The 22,714-nt window shown below is 38.9% G+C and overlaps 1 protein-coding gene across 2 annotated transcripts in view; it reads right to left on the bottom strand.

Annotated features, from left to right (window-relative positions):
- The window catches only part of STXBP5 (syntaxin binding protein 5), a 3,006,986-nt gene that overhangs the window by 1,154,820 nt on the left and 1,829,452 nt on the right, over positions 1-22,714 (bottom strand). The gene's annotated exons all lie outside the window — the stretch shown is intronic.

Below are 22,714 nucleotides of genomic sequence, written 5' to 3'. Positions count from 1 at the left end.
GTGTGATTTGCATGTGTTTGTTATCAGAATTTCGTGTGTTAGAGGTAGCTGTCGGAATGACCATTGTGCAAACAGCAGCCATTGTAGAACTCTCATGTGCAGTCTTCCCAATGGTATCGCAATGAGAGACGCTGCCATGAGACCCAAGACCTTCAAAACCAGCTTTGCCGGGGATTTTTTGGACGACAGAAGGAGAGAAATGTTGTTTTGAAGTGCGACTATCCTTTCTGTAGGAAGCCTTAGAACCAAATGATGCGTATCTAATTCCGCTCCTATGAATAAGATATGCTGTGATGGCTGTAGTAAAGATTTTTCGAAATTTACGGAAATTCCGAGGTGAATACAAAGTTGTAGGGTGTAATCCCTGGCCTGTATCAGTTGACGCCTGGTGGTGGCAGACAGGAGCCAGTCGTCCAGATACGGAAACACCTGGAATCCTAGGCCTCAGATGAGACGCTACCACTGCCATGCATTTGGTGAAAACCCTGGGGCTGAGGTCAGACCAAAGGGGAGGGCTCAAACCTGGTAGTGACTGGCTCCCAGCCGGAAGCGCAAATGATCCCTGGACGCCCTGGCCATTTTGATGTGGTAGTATGCGTCCTTCAGATCTATTGAGCACATCCAGTCATCCTTCTGTAGGAATGGAAGGATCGATTGAAGCGTGACCATTCGAACTTTTCCTTCTTGACAAAGGTGTTGAGGTTGCTTAGGTCCAGAATCGGCCTCCAGTCCCCTGTCTTCTTTGGAACTAAAAAGAACCTTGAGTAAGTCCCGAATCCTATTTGGTCCGCTGGGACTGGTTGGATGACTTTTTTTCTAGCAGCTTTGAAATTTCTATAGCTGCTGGGTCTCGCAGATGGGGTGGTACATCTGGGAGTTTTTCTTTGGAATGGGGTGGATAGGAATGGTATTTTGTAACCTCTGGTAACAACGCTTTTACCCAGTTGTCTGTAGTAATGTTTTGCCAGGCCTGAGGGTATAAAGCTAAGCGACCCCGACTGCCTCCAGAGTAGGACAGTCGGGCCTCCTCTCAGGAGTGCTGGAAAGGTTTACCAGGGGTATCCCTGTCACCTTGGTTTTATGGACCCCTCTGCCACCGGGCGGCGTCTTCCACCTCTGCCCCTCCTCCGCCTCTAGAGGGCGCATCACCCTGTGTGCCTGCGACAGATCCTTGGGGCTTTCGCAACCACATTTTCCCACCACGTTGCCCTTTGGGGTACGGTCTGGAGAGGGTGGAAAAGCGGACTCCGACAGCAGACAGAGTCTTTCCCTCCTGTTCACACCGGGTAAGGGTCTCCTTTACTTTAGGGCCAAAGAGTGTGGCACCATCAAATGGGGCGTTAGTAAAGGAAGACTTGAAGGCTTCCGCAAATGAACATAAGCGCATCCAGGATTGCCTACGAAGAGCAATCGCTGAAGCCGCTGCCCTACTCGATCCTTCGGCTGCGTATGATATCAGCCTCATGGATGAGTTAACAATGGATGTAAGGGTATTTAGATGTGCCAAAACTTTCTCTGAGACCGCAGCATCTGTAGTACCCTGGAGGGTATCTCCCAACTCTTTGACTAGATCCCTCTGTAAGCGTGTAAAATGAGTCAAATAGTTCAGGGACCGCATAGAAAAAGCCGCTGAACTAAAAATGCGCTTCCCGTATCTGTCCATAGTCCTAGAATCTCTGTTAGGCGGATGGACAGATGAGGAAGACTCCGACATCTCCTTTTTCGTGGCCGCTGCCACCACCATGGCATCCACTGGAACTCCTTTAGTGAGGTAAGCCTTGTCTTGGGGTGCAGTGATGTACTTATTAGGCTTCCTAGGGACCGGTTCCACCGTGTCAGGTGTCTCCCACGCCCTTCGAGCAATCAACTCCATTAACTCATCGAAGGGCGGAGTGACCCAGGAGGAGGAAGGGCGAGCACCAAATGCCTTCAGCAACACTGACTCATCCTCAGAAGGGGGGAGGGACTGCCAATCACCTCTCTGCTTCAGGATCTCCAAGATGTCAGAAAAGGAGACATCTTCTGAAGGTGACTTTGGGGACCCTTCTGACTCATCCAAGTCAGTATTGGATGTTAAAGATTCTTGTGGAGAATATAAGTGTCTCCTCTTACACAATCTTTTCCTAGGGACCTCTTCGGGGGGAGCATCCGAAGAAGCCTCCGAGGAAGAGGGGGCACCCTCCAGGGGTGGCTGAGACACCGGTGCTCGACGCTTGGATGTGGCCGTTGGTGCAGAGGAAGATAACGGTCCTTTATGGGGAGGAGAGGCTGCTTCTACTGATGTGGTTGTCTGGGTAGACAACACCTTCCTCATGAGATCGAAGGCCCCCGGGTCCCGAGTCGAAGAATCTCCCGGTTCCGAAGAAATGGGAAGAATCCCCGAGACAGGCACCGAAGGCATCGACCCCGAGGACGGAGCCGAATCGATCCGCGCCGAGGCCCCGAGGGGAAGAGTCGGAACCGAAACGTCAGTTCGACTCTCGGCCCCGGAACCAAGGACAGTTCGTCGGCTCCGAGACTCCGGTACCAGATCCGACGGAGTCGAGGTGAAAGGAGCAGACCGAGAAAAGGACGGTTCTGGCCCCGAGGGCTCCACAATCAGTAGATCAACCTCTTCCGGCTCCAAAGACTGGACAGGTCTCGGAGGAGGAATGGATGGAGATAATGGAAGGCCTTCAAGTTTCGACACCAACTGGGTGGAAACCGAAATAAGCTTGGATAGGGCCGAATGTTCCAATAACTTCTGCACCACACGGTCCACATCGATATCGGAGAGCTTAGAAGAAGAACGGGTCGAAGGAACCGAAGACGGAGCCGACCTCAATAGTGTCGAGGGAGGGAGCTCCATCACCGGTTCCAAGACTCGAGGCTCGGAAACTGACAACAGTTGAACACTCGGCCCCGAAGTCTGTGGAACCGGTGATCTAACTTTAGTCGAAGAGCTCGGAGCCGATGACTTGGGCTCCGACATCTTCGATTCCTTCGAGGACTTGGATGCCTGGTCAGAAGCATCCAGAGCCTCCTGAAAGGAAGGTTTTAATAAACCCCTGTCCATTAGTTTCCTGCGCCTATCTGTCATGACCCTCCCACTGAAAGAATGACAAATAGAGCAGTCTTCTTGCAGATGGAGAGGGCCAAGACAGTAGACACAGGAACTATGGTTGTCAGTTACTGACATTTTTTGCCCACATTGGCAACGCTTGAACCCTGATTTGGCCTTTTCAGACATGTCAAAGTAAGTAGAAAGATAGTCAAATCCAGAAAAAGAGTCAAGTCCGGTAAAATTGTCAAATCCAGTAGTGAAGTCAATCCGGTTGTCAAATCCAATAAGGGGTGGTAGGCCCCGAAGAGAACTCTGACTAAGTTTTATAACTTTAACGGAACCGAGATTCCCTTAAACCTTACCACACTCACACAAATTATTATTAAACAGCTTATAACACTAAAGTACCAGAGAAAAAACAAGAATAAAATTCTAAATCTTATCTGAGGTGCTCGAGCTCGACCCAGTGATGCGAACGCTGCAGCGGCAAACTAGATCTGAGGTAAAGGCAGAGGGGGATTGTGGGTATTAGGTGATCTCGAGCTTCTTCTCGATGCAGAGCTTGCAGGCGGCCGACACGGAGCCGAGGATCGGCTCCGAACACCATGTGTAAGAACAAAGGCGAGATTGAACACTCTCACATTGGAGGGTTAGTTGTACACTAATGAAGCTTGGGTATTCCAAAAAGCACCCCAATTCTGGGGTTCTCGACATACAAAAATCAAATACTTCCCTTGATATTTGACCATCCATTAACAAACCATATAAGATAGCATAAATCTGTCCATAACACTTCAAGATCTCAAACTTGGACACCTTTTTATATTCTACCTGGTTTGCCAGCATTAATTCTATGGCATTGTTGTAGTCTTCTACATTCATAACAACAATTCCACCCCCCCTTGTCAGCTTTCATAAACCTTAAATCATTTCTACGCATCAGCTCAAGTTGTAATAAGAATGATAATTTTTGCCACTAATTTGATTCATAATATCCCTTTCACAAAGATTTTCAAACATTTTTAAAGTGTGTACTAATGTGGGATTATACACAGAAGATTTAGACAAGGTGGTATTTAAAGTGACATCATTTAAAATATATTGCAAATTAAGTTTCCTTGAGAAAAACTTCAATTCCAACAGTGTTTTAGACAGACTTGTCATAAGTGTACAACTAACCCCTAGTTTAGGCCTATAATTTCGGCTTCTGGGAGTTGTACAGACTGCATTTCACTGTATTTGGATCACATTTTGAAATCGTATATGAAACAGTTACCATCGTGCATAGCTGATTCCTGTGATTTTTTTAGACCAGTTAAGAATATTCATTACCGGTCTGGAGAATTCATTAGAGCATTATGTTATGATCACAGTGGATGCAGCCTCATTGTTTACTTGTATCCCATAATATGTGGGTGTGGATTATATTAGGTGTTTTTTGGTTAAATATACACATTTGAGTAATCACAGTGTCATCACATATATATCTTTATTAGATTTATTGTTAGAACACAGCTATTTTATGTTCAATTACTATTTTTATAGGCAATTTTCAGGGGTGTCTATGGGTGCAACTGTGGGGCCCACCTACGCAAATTTGGTGCTTGGATGATGAGATTTGGAAATTCTTCCACATGGTGAATTTTATGATAATGTCATCTTTTATAAAAGATTTGTTGATGACCTGTTCTTCATTGTTAGGAAGGACGGTTTCAACGTGCATAGTTTTATCAAAGCACTTAGTGCTAGCACCCATTTTTTGAAATTTACACTTGGGGGTTCAGGTGTGGCAGTTCTTTTTTTTGTATGTGGTGCCTAAGTGGAATGTTTTTTCTAATAGTGTGGTTAGTACTAGCCATAGAAAAAATACACTTCGCAATAGTTACGTACACTTCAAATGTAGCCATCCTACATTTATAAAAAGGAATATCCCCCGTGGTCAGTTCATACGGGCTTCCCGGATGTTGGTTGAAGACACCTCTTTCCTGGATGAAATAGAATTCATAAAGAGACTATTTCTGGAAAGGGGATGTCTTGGTGATTTGTTGGATAGTGCAGCTAGTGAGATTGTATGTAGGAGGGATACTGACTTTTCCACAATTTTGAAAAAAGGTTTTTGTAAGAGGATGGTCACTAAAAATAGTGTCACAAGCAAACTTAGGTTTTGTCTGGACATGAGTGTTGACAACCATCAGATTCGTAAGATCATTCAAGATAATTGGAAGGTCATCCTGGGTAATGGTGACATGGTCAAGGTAGTCGGTAAAGTACAAGTTTTTTTATATAAGAAAAATCAGAACATCAAAGACATGTTGGAAATTAGGGCCCATGGTCTTTTTCACTTGGACATTGGTAGTGTTGGAATGTTCAAGTGCATGGGCTGTAAGGCATGTAGATACATACAAGTGGGTCCCCATATTTTTTTTGCAGCACCTTGATTACAAAATCACTGTCCCAGCCAGGATAGACTGTAATAATGAATTAATTGTTTATGTGGCTATGCGTGGTGGATGTCCAGCTTTTTATGTGGGTATGTCCACCAGATGTTTACGTAAACATATTTTGGAGCATTTATATGCTATCAGGACAAAAAATACTAATAACGCATTATATAAGCATTCTGTAGTGTGTACAAATTGGAAGAAATTTACATTCTCAGTGCTTGAATTAGTCAATAATGACATTGGGGTGGTGACTTTAAGTGTATAGTAGAGCAAAAGGAGGCAGAATGGCAACTCAGACTTGCCTCCTATATACACCCTGGTTTGAACGACACTGTTAACATAAAGTATTTTTTAAAAAATAGAAGATAAATTTTAAATAATATGAATGTTTTATACTTATACTTATTTGCATACTTGTATCAACAAGTTTATTTTAACCTGATGGGTGGGATGGTTTACTTTAAGGGTAAATTGCCAAACAGGTTTGATTGGTTTTAGTTTTAATGACTTATGCATTTAAACAGTGAGTTAATGGCGGTTTTCTGTTTTTCTGATGAAATTGTTCTGACGAACAGTGATTAAAAGTGTTTTTACGCAAAAGACCTGGTCTTCGTCTGGTTCTATTGGTGTTTTTGTATGTTATTTTCATTCATATAAATGGAAGATATGTGTCATACATAATTATTCGATAAAGATGTTTATTGTAAAAAAAAAAAAACAGATGTTATGCTGCATGCTTTCTCAACTTCTTCTTTTATTTATCCTTCCTACTATATTGCTGCACTCCATCAGTGTCACACAAATGCTGTACTTAAAGTCTGTCTGCTTGAAAAAACTGAAGTTTTTGCAAGTTAACTAATTAATATTTTCTTAGATAAAAATCAACAGAATGTCAAAGTACTTGGCATCTTGTGTTTTAAATGACAGAAGTCCACTTTCAATGACATCATCTTAGAAATTAACCTGCATGGGGTCAGTGTTACTGTGTACAACAGCTTTCTCATGGTGTTCTAGTTTATTAACTGCATTCCCACACTGGCAATACAAAGAGAAGAGAAATACAGAAACTCTCTGAAATGACAGAACTGTTGAGCGAAGCAGATGTAGTATGCATACAGACATATTAAAAGCAATTGGAAGGTAAACAGAATTCATCTGTGGGTTAACCATTTTTTATTTATTTTTAATGTAGTCATCTGTTAATAAGGTAAGTAGTCTAGTCTGTGTCTGATCCTTTTCAGCCACCACTCAGGCCAAAAAAGGATGGGAAACATGCATCATATGGTCATTTTCTTTTTAGAGTAGCCAATCAACCAGTATGTTTTTGGGAGATGAGAGGAAACCAAAGTAATGAGGGAAAAAAACACACATATTGCCATACATCTGCAAATTACTGAGTTGGAAGGGAAGTGGGCAGATGTCCAAGTCAAGAAGCTTTTATCTGCTGCTAAAAGTCAGAGCTTTTAAGTAACAGTGGTACAGTAAGCCTGCTGTTTAGCAGTTTGCTGAAAAGCAACATTTTGTAAAGAAATAGGAAACACCTAAACTCACATACAAAGAAAGCAAAATAATTTCACCAGTCATTATGGAAAGAAGTACAGTTAAATGTAGTCAGCAACAGCTGCTGACTTCAAAGCAAGGGGATGCAGGAAGCAACTGAATGGGTGGGGATAATTCAAATGGAAGGGGCTCTATTGTGACCAGTCGCTATCCCACCTGTGATCATACAGAGTCAGTCACGTTCATCTAAGACTGGCTCAGTAGACATCCATTACTGCCATTTTATGGACTATATCCATTTCAGATATCTGACTGGAATCATTTTTAGCTTTTTCCTCCATCCTTTTAAAACACCCTAAAACTGGCAATGACTCCATTGCAATATATGTGGAAGAAGTAACAGAATTAAGCTGTTGGTCTGGGACCAACTAGCCCCCAGAAGTCACAGTGGACTCTAGATGCATCATATGATCATTTTTTTAGAATAGCCGATCAACCAGCTTGTTTTTGGGAGGTGAGAGGAAACCAAAGTAATGGGGAAAAAAAACTCGCACACATTGCCATAGATCTGCAAAGATGTCCAAGTCAAGAAGCTTTTATCTGCTGCTAAAAGTCAAAGCTTTTAAGTAATAGTGGTACACTTAGCCTGCTGTTTAGTGGTTTGCTGAAAAACAAAGTTTATTAAAGAAATAGGAAACGCCTAACTTCACATATAAAGAAAGCAAAATCATTTCATTTCACCAGCCATTACGGAAAGAAGTACAGTTATATGTAGTCAGCGACAGCTGGTGACTTCAAAGCAAGGGAGATGTAGGAAGCAACTGAATGGGTGGGATAATTCAATTGGAAAGGACTCTATTGTAACAGGTCAATAGCCACTACCTGTGATCATACAGAGTTGGTCACGTTCAACTAAGACTGCCTCAGAACACATCCATTATAGCCATTGTATGGACTATATCCAATTCAGATATCTGATTGGAATCATTTTTAGCTTTTTCCTTCATACTTTTAAAATACCCTAAAACTGGCAATGACTCCATTGCAATACACGTGGAATGAGTAACAGAATTAAGCTGTGGGTCTGGGACCAACTAGCCCCCAGTAGTCACAGTGGGCTCTAGATGCTCTGAGATACATTTTAAGAGCATTTTTATATATTTTTTTTATCCAATTATGGCCTAAGCAAAAAAACATAAGCAAATAAAGAAAGAAATTCAATCTTATATTTTTCTTTAAACCAAAAAGCTGTAGTGTCTAAAGCTTAATTTTCAAAGTTGACAAGATAGTGGTCCCCAATTAAATGAAATGACAAATGCTTGCTATGACACAGAAATCCTGTCTGGTAACAGTGCCTGCCTCCCAAACTCTCCAAGAAAAGATATTTACTTCTGAGTGTCCCTCTGTTGCTAGATTTAGATGAAAGTAAAATGACAAATGGTCACAGACATACATTACTGACCTGAGAGTCTGAGGAAGGAAAATTGCACCTGAATAAAACCAGCACAAAGATAGGGTTGTACATCCAGACATCACAAAGAACAAATCACAGACAAAACCTCAACCAGAGAACCAAGTACTGTGAGATGGCAATGCTACCTGCAGTACCACTATGCCAATAATTATTTCCTATAACACACATCCTTTCTAGATTGTCACAGTCAGTCACTAGTGTGCACTGTGTGGATTTTTGTGATGGAAAGTAAAAAAAAAAAAAAGTCTACTTTGCTTCTTCTAGATACACTGCAATCCACTACATGCATGCAGTAACTTTTATTACCGGCAACTCCCATGTACCTCAGTTACAACCCCTTTACTGACTGTGAACACCTCAGAAGTTCTGACTGAATTACAAAATATATCCACACTTAAATATTCTAACTGGTTTCACACTAATGCATACTAATGCTGAAAAAAACAGAACAATGGCAGCTTAATTTGAGCAAATGACAGCAGGGTGAATAATGTGTATTCACCAATGGCCCTCAAAACCAGAAATTAAAACAGCATTTATTGACCATGTAACACTGCGATAAAATAAAAACAGAATACATTTTTTGTGGGAAATTGTTAACACGTACGTCTGTGCTTATAGGCACTTATACGATTGTGACTACATTCCTTTAGATGTTTGTGATGACATAAATGAATATATAAATAACTCCCACAAAGGAATATATCTTCTTAGCTCACCGCTGTCAGAATGCAGTGTGCAGCCCAATGCAATGCCCCCCACATACCACTAAAACGTTTAGTGCAAGAATCAGGGAGAAAGGCTAACTGACAGATATTGTGCTCCTATACTTAGAAAGTTGTGAGAATAAGAGGCTTTGCATCAGCATTCTTTTTCAGAAAGCCAAGTCAGAAACTTATATGTGCATCATTAATTAGCAACTAGTTCTCATTCATCATAAAAGAACACACAAAACGTTAGTAAGAATAGGACAAAAGAGGAGACAAAATTAAAGACATTCGACAAATTCAGGGACAGATGAGAGCATGTATATGTATGTATGTGTGTATATACATGCGTATACACATACGTGCATATATCTATCTATCTATCTATTTATTTATTTATTTGCAGTTTGTTTGCCAGGATGGTCCATTGGGACGAAGGAGCCCATTTTCAATGGAGTCCTGAGGAGAAAGGTTCCATAGATACAATATATAAAATAACAGGTAGTTATAGTACAAGAAGAGTACATGAAAACAAAGTATTTGATGATACAATTTAGAAGATAAAACAGAAATTATATAACAATTTGTAAAAGTTAACAAATATATAGTCCCTATCATTGCTAACATAGATCTTAAGTATACCACAATAATAAGTAGGTATTTACAAGTCAGTTAAAACTAAAGTAGCTATTTACAATATGTATGTTGCAAAACACGAAGATGCCAAACAGGAACAAAAGGATAAGCCACTCCACAGTAAAAAATGCACCTATTCAGGCCAAATTTTATAAAACCAATTCTAGACTTTACTGAAGAAAATAAAACAAATAAGCGCCTTTCGTCCTGACCCCTTCAGAACTTCATCAGATAATGAATTAATTTACACAAACCATTTATACAGTACAGAGGAAACTAGGTAAAACAATCATTAAAAGTTAATAAGTTATTTAAAATGACACACACCCTTAAAGGAAAATCATGTAAAAACAATGCTTTATAGATGAAAACTGGTTAAAATGCATAAATAAATGTGGAAAATTCAAATTGTATTCTAAAAACATAATAAAATATATAATTTAATAGTACAGAAGAAATATAAAATTTTTAAAAGAAACACTTATCTTTTTAAGGCTTTTAGTTTCAACAGAGAGCTAATGGAAATGTGTTCATTTAAGCCTGGCCAACTTAATGCATTGAGACGCAGTTGCCAGTAAACCTTTCTCCTTTCTAACAAAAGAGACTAGGCACCACCTCGAGGTTCTGTTTTAATATTGTCAATGACAGTGAAATGAAAAGAGTGACCAGTATTTTCCATAATGTGTTTACTAAGTGCATTTGTCTATTTTTTTGATTTTATATCATACAAATGTTAGTAATCTGCGGTGGTGCAGTGGTAGTGTTGTTGCCTCATAGCAAGAGGTTCTCCCATTCGATTCTCAGCTAGTGTGCAGGGAGTGCCTTCTGTGTGGAGTCTGCATGTCCTCCCTGTGGATCGAGTGGCTTTCCGAAAGACATGAGTGAATGGACGTGCCTTTGTTGAAGGTTGGGCATCGAACTGGCAACTCAGCACCGTGAAAATCTACTGCCAATCATTAGCGGACCGGAGTTCCGCTGTGGCGACCCCTAACCGGGAAAAGCCAAAAGACAACAACAACAACATAGCATACAAATGTTAGTAAATTCAGTTCTTTAATTTACGGTCAGTTTTTCCAATGTAAAAACAGCTACAACAGTTACATAGGGCACAACAAATAATCCTTTCAGATCTAAAGTTATATTTTTGATGTAATTTCACTTCAATGTTATCAGAAAAATGCCCCCTTCCTTAATGTGTTTGCAATATTTACACATGCCACACTTTTTCATGTGCCCAACCTTATTCACTCTCTTTGGTTTCATCTCAAAAATGTTTTTTAAGTTTCTGCCTTTCTTGAATACTATGGTGGGGTGTGAATCAATGAAAGGTCTAATGGCTTTCTCTTGTTTCAGAATGGTCCAATTCTTTTCCAAGATTTTCCTTAATGCAAAACTGTCATTGGTACATACAGTAATAAAAGATGTCTTATAGTCCCTTTTAAGTTCTTGATTCTGCACACTTAAAAACTGGGTAAACTTACTGGTATTGGTGGTGCTGTTATCAGTGTCTGTTATTAAGGGGCTAAAATGCCCTCTCTCCCTTTTATTTATTACCTCTAACATAATGTCAGTAATAAACTTGCACGGGTAGCCTCTTCTTGAAAGCATGGCTTTCAAATTGTCACATTCGCTAAGGAAATCATCCATAACTGATACCATTCGGGCCACCCTCACAAATTGTCCCTTTACAATACCTTTTTTCTGTTTCATTGGATGTGTACTTGAAAAATGAAGTAAGGAGTTGGAATAAGTTTCCTTTCTGTATATTTTTGAAACAAATTTGTTGTTGGTGTGATTTTTAATGAGAAGAACATCTAGGAAAGGCAGCTGGTCCATACTGTAATTGTGTGTGAATTTCAAGAAGGTGGTGGTGGAATTCATGCACAATATTAAATCTACTATATATTCTCGGGGTCCAACCCACAAAATAAAGATATCATCCAAAAAAACGGGTGTAGCATTTTACATACTTAAAGATTGGACTGTTGAACAAAAACTTCTTTTCCCACTGGGTTACAACAATGTTAGCATATAGACACCCACAAGAGGAACCCATTGCTACACCCTCCTGTTGCAAACAGATTTTGTGATTAAAGAGAATAAAGTTGTTTTTCAATACAAGTTCAAGTAGGTGTGCATATACGTGAAATTTGTTGTCCTCAATGCCTTTTCCATATAAGTATTCTGAAAACCATTCTAAACCTGTATTATGTGGAATGACAGTCTTTGATATTGATGGTTAAAAGGATATAATGGGTTTGAAATGGAGTGTTGTTGATGAGATGTAAGAAACTCCATGAGTCCTTACATATGTAAGTTTCAGAAAAGACCAGTTCTTTAACCTAGTGTCTAAAAGTTTTGCAAGAGGGTGGGTGACAGAACCTTTTGCATCCACAATGGGTCTCATGGGTGGTTGGTCAAGGTTCTTATGAACTGACATCTTGGGATATGACACAGTGAGATAATTTAACTCATCAGTGGTAATGGACCCCTCAATAAACAAATACTGTAATTAATTTCTAATTCTATTGTAAGCTGTGTGCAATTCATTAAGGGAGGATTTAGCATATGCCTTGCCATTCAGAATGTGGAACATCTTGTTAGCATAATCAGCCTAGTTCATAAGAACTACACCTCCACCCTTGTCGGGTTTCATTATTCTAACCAAATCAAGAATGCTTTTAATGTCTTGTAGTATGGTCTCTACAGCATTGTCCATCTGATTAATCCTTAAAAAATTACAGATATCTAGTTCACATATTCTTTCAAATAGTTGAATGATGGAGTGAAGGGGAGGATTAAAGGTGCTGGACATGGCTAAAGGGTTGATAACATTTTCTAGTGATGAATTCTGAAAAAGGACCCTAAAATTCAACTTACGTGTGTATAATTTTAAGTCAAGTAGGGTGTTAGAAATGTCCATAGGTTGGGAAGGTACATAGGTGAAACCTTTTGAAAATAAATCACAGTGCCCAACACCAATAACCACATCAGAAAAATTATACACTTTAAAATCACCATCATAACTGGTGATATTGTGCTCCTATACTTAGAAAGTTGTGAGAATAAGAGGCTTTGCATCAGCGTTTTTTTTTTCCAGAAAGCCAAGTCAGAAACTTATATGTGTATCATTAATTAGTAACTAGTTCTCATTCATCATAAAAGAACACACAAAGGTTAGTAAGAATAGGACAAAAGAGGACACAAAATTAAAGACATTCTACAAAATCAGGGACACATGAGAGCATGTGTATGTATGTATGTGTGTATATATGTACATATACACATACGTGCAGATATCTATCTATCTATTTGAAGTTTGTTTTCAATGGAGTCCTGGAGAGAAAAGTTCCATAGCTACAATATATAAAATAACAGTTTGTTATAGTACAAGAAGAGTACATGAAAACAAAGTATTTGATGATACACTATAGAAGATAAAACAGAAATTATATAACAATTTGTAAAAGTTAACAAATATATAGTCCCTATCATTGCTAACATGGATTGTTGTGTCTTTCGGCTTTTCCCGGTTAGGGGTCGCCACAGCGGAACTCCGGTCCGCTAATGATTGGTAGTTGATTTTTACGTGCCAAGTTACCAGCCCTGACGCACAACCTTCAAAGAAGGTATGCCCATTCACGCATGTCTCCATGCAGAAGACACTCTAGCTGAGTATCGAATCGGACAGCATCTTACTGTGAGGCGACAACGCTACCGCAGCACCACCACCGTGGACATCATTGCTAACATAGATGTTAAGTCTATTACAATAACAAGTAGGTATTTACAAGTCAATTAAAACTAAAGTAGCTATTTACAATATGTATGTTCCCCGCAGGGGAAATATGATCAGTGTGGGGGGGGAGATATGTAGGTTAAATGAGGTAAGGGAGAGATGAGTTAGGGGAAGTAGAGACAGAGAGAAAAATGGGGAGGTAGATATTTGAGCTAGGATAAAAAGAAAAAGAGAGAAGGGGTAGGGAGTAAGGTACCTGCTGGGGACGTTATGCAGGATGGGAACATGAGCATTCCCAGAGAGATGTCAGGTATGAGGGGAGCAGAGTTTTAAAGGTGGAGGGGTCACTGGTGAGGTGAATATGAGGTGGGAGGGAGTTCCAAAGACGTGCTAAGAAAAAAGAGAGTAGAAGTTTGTCTGATGGATGGGCAGGTTGTGAAGTTCTATTAGAGTCTGAGTATATATATGTATATGTATATATATGTATATGTGTGTGTGTGTGTGTGTATGTATCTATCTATCTATATATATATATATATATATATATATATATATATATATATATATATATATGTATAAAACACGGACACACCCAAGGCTGGAATAAAAACAAAAACTTTACTGTGCACAAACGCAAGCGCTTTCACTTACCGCTTCTTCAGGTGTAAAAACAGCACAATGAAGACACACCCTTTAAATACACTAATAAAATCACATGACCAAGACTTATTGAAACTAATATCACAATTAATGAAATACATACAATAAAAAACACAGCATAAAAACAGCTGAAAATATATGAAAAATATGTAAAAAAAACAATTTACATAGATTCATCAATTAACGCTTTACATATCTGGACTTGAGTTTTGATCTAAGGAGAACACATTCATTAAGACCACAGCCTGCATCTCCCCTCATCCTGACAATGCATTTTGCCTCCAATTCCTCAGTTCTTAAACGTATATCTCCTAACCTTACATCCTCCACTATTCTCCCAGTAGCTATAAACTTAAAACTATGTGTGGAAGTAGTATTAAGCACATGCTTGGCATGAGCATTAGTTTTATTCTGCTTAGAAATATTATAAATATGCTCTCTGATTCGTTCTTTGAACAATCTATCAGTTTTGCCTATGTAGAAATTTTTGCACACAATACAGTATGCAAGATACACTATGTGCTCACTGTTACAAGTGGCAGATACATTAAAGGTATATTCTTTAATTTGGTCAGGATGAAAAAAACTTTCCACTGGTGTCTAAGTACTGACAGTACTTGCATCTACCACATGGCCACGTACCAATTCTTTCTCTATTAGTAGATGCAGATTTTGTATAACATAACCTCCGTCTCAATGACTTACTATTTCTGAACATAAATATTGGTGTACTGTCTAAATATGGCAATAATTCAGTCAGTAGTAAGGATACTCCAGTGTTTGTTGACTATTTTCACATAGTCTCGAACATCTGCTGTATAGCACATAGGGTCCCTCAATTTAACATCAGTTTCCTTGGAACACTTAAAACTTTCTAGATTCCTTCTTTTAGCTGAATAGTATGGCTGAACAGACATATTCCTCTTTTGTGAAATATCCCTAACATTAGATAGAACCATATCATTCTCATATCCCCTCTCATGTAAATTTCTCACAACTGTTTCCAAGTGAGAAGTAAAATCAATATCTCTAACATTCAAATGTGAGGCCCTATAAGCTAGGTTACGGACCACATTTTTAAAGACATGTGGGGGATATGCACTATATCCCTGTGTAATAAATGATTAACATAGCACTCTTTCCTATATAGTCTGGTGTAAATCCCTGTAGCTTCATCTCTAATAATAGTGATGTCAAGAAAATGAATTGCATTTCTAGAGCATTCATAAGGAAACCTCAGGAAGAGTGTAGAACCATTCAGATATGCAATAAACTCAGCAAATAATTCAGGAGTACCCCCCCACAGGATGAAAAGATCATCCACAAATCTCCAGTAAAATAAAACATAATTTGTATATGGTCCTTGTAATACATGATGCATTTCCCAATCTACCAATACAGCATTGGCGTACCTATTGGCACCAGATGTGCCCATAGCCACGCCATTGCATTGTCTAAAGTATTGCTGTTCAAACACAAATATATTATGATTCAAAACAATTTCTAACAATCTTACTATCAAGGTAATTTTACTTGAATCATAAGCTAAATATTCACTGAGAAATTTATGTACTCTTATAATCCCTTCAGAATTGGGTATAACAGGGAAAAGAGATACCACATCCATAGTGACAAACATACCATTCACTGACCTGCATTCCTCAATAAAATGGTACAAATCACTAAGGAAATGTTCAGAGTCCTTAAGTACATGACATATTCTGTCAAGAACTGGCCTCAGATGTTTCTCTACAAAAATAGAAATTGTTTCAGTACTCCAATTCCTCAATAAAACAATAGGCCTAAGGGGCGGATTTAAACAATCTTTATGAATTTTTGGGAGTCGTTGTATTTGCGGTACAGTGGGCTTACTTATAAAGAAATAAGAAAACAATGCTTCATGTGTCAATTCCATGTCTAAGGGACATTTCAATAAAATCTCAACATCATATATAATCAATTTAGTTTGTGGTAGTGTAATATTTTCATAGAACAAAATATCAGCTAACATAATACACATTCTTTCTATGTACCAACTACGATCCAATACCACCAAAGGCCCTCCCTTGTCTGCAGGTCTAATAATAATACTATCATTCATCTCAAGACCTCTTAAGGCTTCTTTTTCCGTTCTATTCAAATTACATTGTTTTCGGTTATGTTGGTACTTTTGTTTGAATTTTAAATCATATATATCCTGTATACATAATTTCTCAAACGCTGTAATCAAGCTATTGACTTTAGGAACATATGCTCTCGGTCTCCTAAAATTATTGCTGTCATGTTCATCAACACAATTATTTACATCACCAGGCTTACAATACATTAATTTAAGCATCAAATTTCTGGCAAACATTTTAATGTCAAAAATAGCCTCAGTACAGTCAGTATATTCAGAAGGTACAAAAGAAAGACCTTTCTGTAAGACATTAATTTCTATATCAGTTAATTCAACCCTGGAAAGGTTATAAACTAAGCCTGTTTTGTGGTTTTCAAAAAGGCTTTCTTTATCTTATTGGTTTGTTGTTCAGTACCTTTTTATTTGCGTTTGTTGTTCCCTCTGCTGCGACTCCTTCCTTTTTCTTTCAGCTCCTTTAAGTTATGTTCTCTTATCGGCAGTGGGAACTGCAAAGGAAGCTGACCAAAAGGGATTGTACTACCAGAATCCAACAGATCATCATTTCACAATTTACTAGGACCCTCCATTCCTTGATGTACTATCTCTGTAGTCACTATAACTTTCTTACGTACCACAGGTTCCTCTACAACAGTAGAGGACGTATGCAGATTGTTGTTGTCTTTAACCTCAGACGTACTGACATCATCCATCAAAGAACTCTTACCTCTCTATTCTCCTATCACTTCTGGTGAATTTATGGTTGCCATAGTAACAGTCAACGCTTTTCTCGTACAGCAGACACAGATTTCACATTGTCCGCTCTAGATGTATTATCTCTTGGCCAAACAAAAATGTTACCAAGCCGAAAAACTCTACGGTCTCTACACATTTTGGCTACTTTAGTATATATATACTTTTACTATATGATTTAAAATTCAAACAACAGAAGTACCAACATAACCGAAAACATTTTAATTTGAATAGAATGGATAAAGAAGCTTTAAGAGGTCTTGAGATGAATGATAGTATTATTATGAGACCTGCAGACAAGGGAGGGCCTTTGGTGGTATTGGATCATAGTTGGTACATAGAACGAATGTGTATTATGTTAGCTGATATTTTGTTCTATGAAAATATTACACTGCCACAAACTAAATTGATTATATATGATGTTGAGATTTTATTGAAATGTCCCTTAGACATGGAATTGATACATGAAGCATTGTTTTCTTATTTCTTTATAGGTAAGCCCACTGTACCGCAAATACAAGGACACCCAAAAATTCATAAAGATTGTTTAAATACACCCCTTAGGCCTATTGTTTTAGTGAGGAATTTGAGTACTGAAACAATTTCTATTTTTGTAGAGAAACATCTGAGGCCAGTTCTTGACAGAATATGTCATGTACTTAGGGACACTGAACATTTCCCTTAGTGATTTGTACCATTTTATTGAGGAATGCAGGTCAGTGAATGGTATGTTTGTCACTATGGATGTGGTATCTCTTTTCTCTGTTACACCTAATTCTGAAGGGATTATAAGAGTACAGAAATTTCTCAGTGAATATTCAGCTTATGATTCAAGTAAAATTACCTTGATAGTAAGATTGTTAGAAATTGTTTTGAATCATAATACATTTGTGTTTGAACAGCAATACTTTAGACAATGCAATGGCGTGGCTATGGGCACATCTGGTGCCAATAGCTACGCCAATGCTGTATTGGTAGATTGGGAAATGCATCATGTGTTACAAGGACCATATACAAATTATGTTTTATTTTACTGGAGATTTGTGGATGATCTTTTCATCCTGTGGGGGGTACCCCTGAATTATTTGCTGAGTTTATTGCATATCTGAATGGTTCTACACTCTTCCTGAGGTTTACTTATGAATGCTCTAGAAATGCAATTAATTTTCTTGACATCACTATTATTAGAGATGAACCTACAGGGATTTACACCAGACTATATAGGAAAGAGTGCTATGTTAATCATTTATTACACAGGGATATAGTGCACATCCCCCACATGCCTTTAAAAATGTGGTCCGTAACCTAGCTTATAGGGCCTCACGTTTGAATGTTAGAGATATTGATTTTACTTCTCACTTGGAAACAGTTGTGAGAAATTTACATGAGAGGGGATATGAGAATGATATGGTTCTATCTAATGTTAGGGATATTTCACAAAAGAGGAATACGTCTGCTCAGCCATACTATTCAGCTAAAAGAAGGAATTTAGAAAGTTTAAAGTGTAAAAGGAAAATGATGTTAAATTGAGGGTCCCTATGTGCTATACAGCAGATGTCTGAGACTATATGAATATAGTCAACAAACACTGGAGTATCCTTACTAATGACTCTGAATTATTGCCATATTTAGACAGCACACCAAGATTTATGTTCAGAAATAGTAAGCCATTGAGACGGAGGTTATGTTATACAAAATCTGCAGCTACTAATAGAGAAAGAATTGGTACGTGGCCATGTGGTAGATGCAAGTACTGTCAGTACTTAGACACCAGTGGAAAGTTTTTTCATCCGGACCAAATGAAAGAATATACCTTTAATGTATCTGCCACTTTAATAGTGAGCACATAGTGTATATTGCATACTGTATTATGTGCAAAACTTTCTACATAGACAAAACTGATAAGACTGTTCAAAGCACGAATCAGAGAGCATATTTATAATATTTCTAAGCAGAATAAAACTAATGCTCATGCCAAGCATGTGCTTAATACTAATTCCACACATAGTTTTAAGTTTATAGCTACTGGGAGAATAGTGGAGGATGTAAGGTTAGGAAATATATGTTTAAGAACTGAGGAATTGGAGGCAAAATGCATTGTCAGGATGAGGGGAGATGCAGGCTGTGGACTTAATGAATGTGTTCCCCTTACACCAAAACTCAAGTCCAGATATGTAAAGCGTTAATTGATGAATCTATGTAAATTGTTTTTTTACATATTTTCAGCTGTTTTTATGCTGTGTTTTTTATTGTATGTATTTCTTTAATTGTGATATTAGTTTCAATAAGTCTTGGTCATGTGATTTTATTAGTGTATTTAAAGGGTGTGTCTTCATTGTGCTGTTTTTACACCTGAATAAGTGATAAGTGAAAGCACTTGTGTTTGTGCACAGTAAAGTTTTTGTTTTGTATTCCAGCCTTGGATGTTCATAGGTTCATAGGTTCATACTAGGCTATCTGCCCTAGGGCATTTATAAGCCTAGCCAGAGTATGTTTGGCTTTCGCCACCCATTTTAAATTAATTTTGCTATGCCCTTTTTCGAGGTTAGTATACTGTGCCTCTGTCTAACAGTGACACAGAAGTGATACCCGTGGTAAACCTACTCTCTCTCCCATCCACTCATCAAGATTCCTCTTGAAGAGAGTCAATGAGGGACTCTGCCTAACCTGGACTGGGATTTTATTCCATAGTGAAGGGAGCCTCTGGGTTATGAATCTGTCCCTCCAGCATGTCCTATTTATTTCAGTGCTGAGGTTAAAGTCTCTCGAGCGTGTAGCTCGATGGGATTTGGATTTTTTGAGGTGAAGCATGTCCCTTAATTCCGGGTTGGACATGGCTTTATATGTCAGGCACAGATCGCCTCTGAGCAGGTGGTATGCCACTGAGTAGAGCTGGAGTTTCTTTAACCGGGCAGCATATGGCAGCTGTATGAGCCTTTTGATCCTCTTGGTGAGGTACTTTTGGGGTCTTTCCAGTTGCTGCAGGTGTCTGGTAAGGTACATCCCAAAAGGGGCACTGTACTCGATTATGGGCCTGATGAGGGATGAGTAAAGAGGCACGATGACCTCCCCTGATCTAGATGTGAATTCCTTCATGATTGGGTGGGCTATATGAAATGTTTTTCTAACCACTTTGGCTACGTGGTTGTCAAATGAGAGATTGCTATCAACTTGGGTCCCCAGGTCCCTAATTACTTCTTCTGTACTTAATGGATTACCACCTATGTGGTAATTTGTGGGCACTTTGTTTTTGCCAAAGGGGATGACTATACACTTTTTGGCGTTTAGCTTGAGGCCATGGCTCTGGCACCAGTTGTCTGTTTCTATGAGGCCCTTTTGGAGGATGCTTGTATCGGCTGGAGAGTCGATTATGGTGCCCAGTTTGCAGTCATCTGCGAACTTGGTCAGCCACAGTCCTTCCGTGTTGGCCTGTACCTCCGAGAAATATATACCAAACAAGAGAGGTCCCAGGACTGAGCCTTGTGGGACGCCACTTGTAACTGGTTTGGAGTCTGACATGGCTCCAGCAATTCTAACCATGTGGGTTCTGTCCTTGAGCCAGTTCGCAACCCATCTAGTGACATAGGGGTTTATATTTAAGCTGGTGAGCTTATCTATAATGCCAGAGTGGGGTATTGTATCAAAGGCTTTTGTGAGGTCCAGATAGGCTGTGTGGACCACCTTCCCTTCGTCAATGGCCTTGGTGACTGTTTCAAAGAAGTCAACCAGGTTTAAGAGGCAGAATCTGCCCTTAACAAAGCCGAACTGGGTAGGATCCAGTGTCTGTAGGTCCCCAATATCTTTATTTATGAGGTCCATGATGATCCTTTCCGTAGCTTTGCAGACCAAGCTAGTCAGGCTTATGGGGCGATAGTTTCCAGGGTCCGTTGAGGCACCACCTTTGTGGAGAGGGACCACTGTTGCTGTACGCCACTCTTTGGGTACATATCCTGTAGTAAGGCTGAGATTGAACAGTAGTTTTATGTTTGGGTTTAGCTCTTCTTGGAGTTCATGTAGGACGCAGCCTGGGACACCGTCTGGTCCCACTGATGCTGTGTTTTTTGCTTTGGAGAGGACGGCTCCCACCTGAGCATCTGAGATGTCAGGGGGGCAGCACTCTGTTGGGATAGATATTTGCCCTTTTGGTGGGAAGGGGGGAAGAAGTTTGCGCTGAACCTGTCAGGTAGGATGTTGGCAATGTCTGTGGGTTTGGTGTATTTTTTGTCATTTTGGACTAATTCTGAGCATATCTGGGTATTCCCACCCAGGTTCCTAACATAACTAAAGAAAGCCTTGTGATTATCCTTAGTGTCCTGTGCAATTTTTCTCTCGACGCTGGCCTTTGACGATTTTATGAGTGCCCTTAGTTTTTTGCTAATACTGATCAGAAATGCCTTCCCTTTTTGGGATTTTGCTCTATCATGTAGTAGCTTCCTCCTTCTATTGTATAGTTTGTTTATGGCTGGGATCCACCAGACAGGTCGTCTGCCTTTGGAGGATTGGGTCTTGGTTTTATTTGGGATTGCATGATCCATGCATTCCTGAAGGTGTTCATAGAATGCATTTATAAAGGATTCTGCGGTCTGGGCCATATTTTCCACAGGCCCAGGGGCTTTGAAGGATTCCACCTCGGTTTTGAGGAGTGTGAAATTTGCTTTAGAGAAGTTTTTCACTGTGGTTTTCTGGGCAGGGGGTGGGGTCAGGATGTGAATATCCAGTGAGATCAGTTTATGGTCTGATCTTACCAGTGAGAGATACACTTCTGGTCTGGAGCATAGAGTCCCCATGTTGGTGATGATCAGGTCCAGTATGTTTTCCCCTCTTGTGGGAGTGGTAACAAGTTGTTCCATAGCATTTGAGTTTATGAATTCTAGGAACCTTTGGGCAAGGGTGTTGGAGCTAGAGTAATGCTCCCAATCTATGTTTGGGTAGTTGAAGTCGCCCAATATAATGGTGTTCGGACAGACCTTCATATTTTCCAGTGTTCTCAGGAAGGCCGAGTGTCCGTGTTTTACATTTTTGATTGCTATTTGTCTTAAAGACGCATTCGTTGGAATAGTGGTGGACTTGCTCTTGGTTTTAACATATATATATATATATATATATATATATATATATATATATATATATGCAAATATATATATGCAAATATATATATATATATATATATATATATATATATATATATATATATATATATATATATATATATATATATATATGGGTCTACTTTGACCCATTGAAATAACACTTCAGTGAAACTCAGTTTCTCTAGTCCGTTGGAATAGTGGTGGACTTGCTCTTGGTTTTAACATATATATATATATATATATATATATATATATATATATATATGCAAATATATATATATATATATATATATATATATATATATATATATATATATGCAAATATATATATATGCATATATATATATATATATATATATATATATATATATATATATATATATTTATATATGGGTCTACTTTGACCCATTGAAATAACACTTCAGTGAAACTCAGTTTCTCTAGTCCGGATCCACAAAAGTGAATGTCCCCGGAAGTGCACTTTCGTGAAACTACAGTTCACTGAGATTGTTGCTGGAGATTGCGGTACAGTGGGGCTAAGGGAATTTTCCC

This window comes from Protopterus annectens, chromosome 1.part0 (assembly GCF_019279795.1).
Source record: "Protopterus annectens isolate FY-2018-M chromosome 1.part0, PAN1.0, whole genome shotgun sequence".
Classification (NCBI taxonomy): domain Eukaryota; kingdom Metazoa; phylum Chordata; order Ceratodontiformes; family Protopteridae; genus Protopterus; species Protopterus annectens.
The sequence above is the reverse complement of the archived record's forward strand: the minus strand, read 5'-3'. Positions and strand labels throughout refer to the sequence as shown.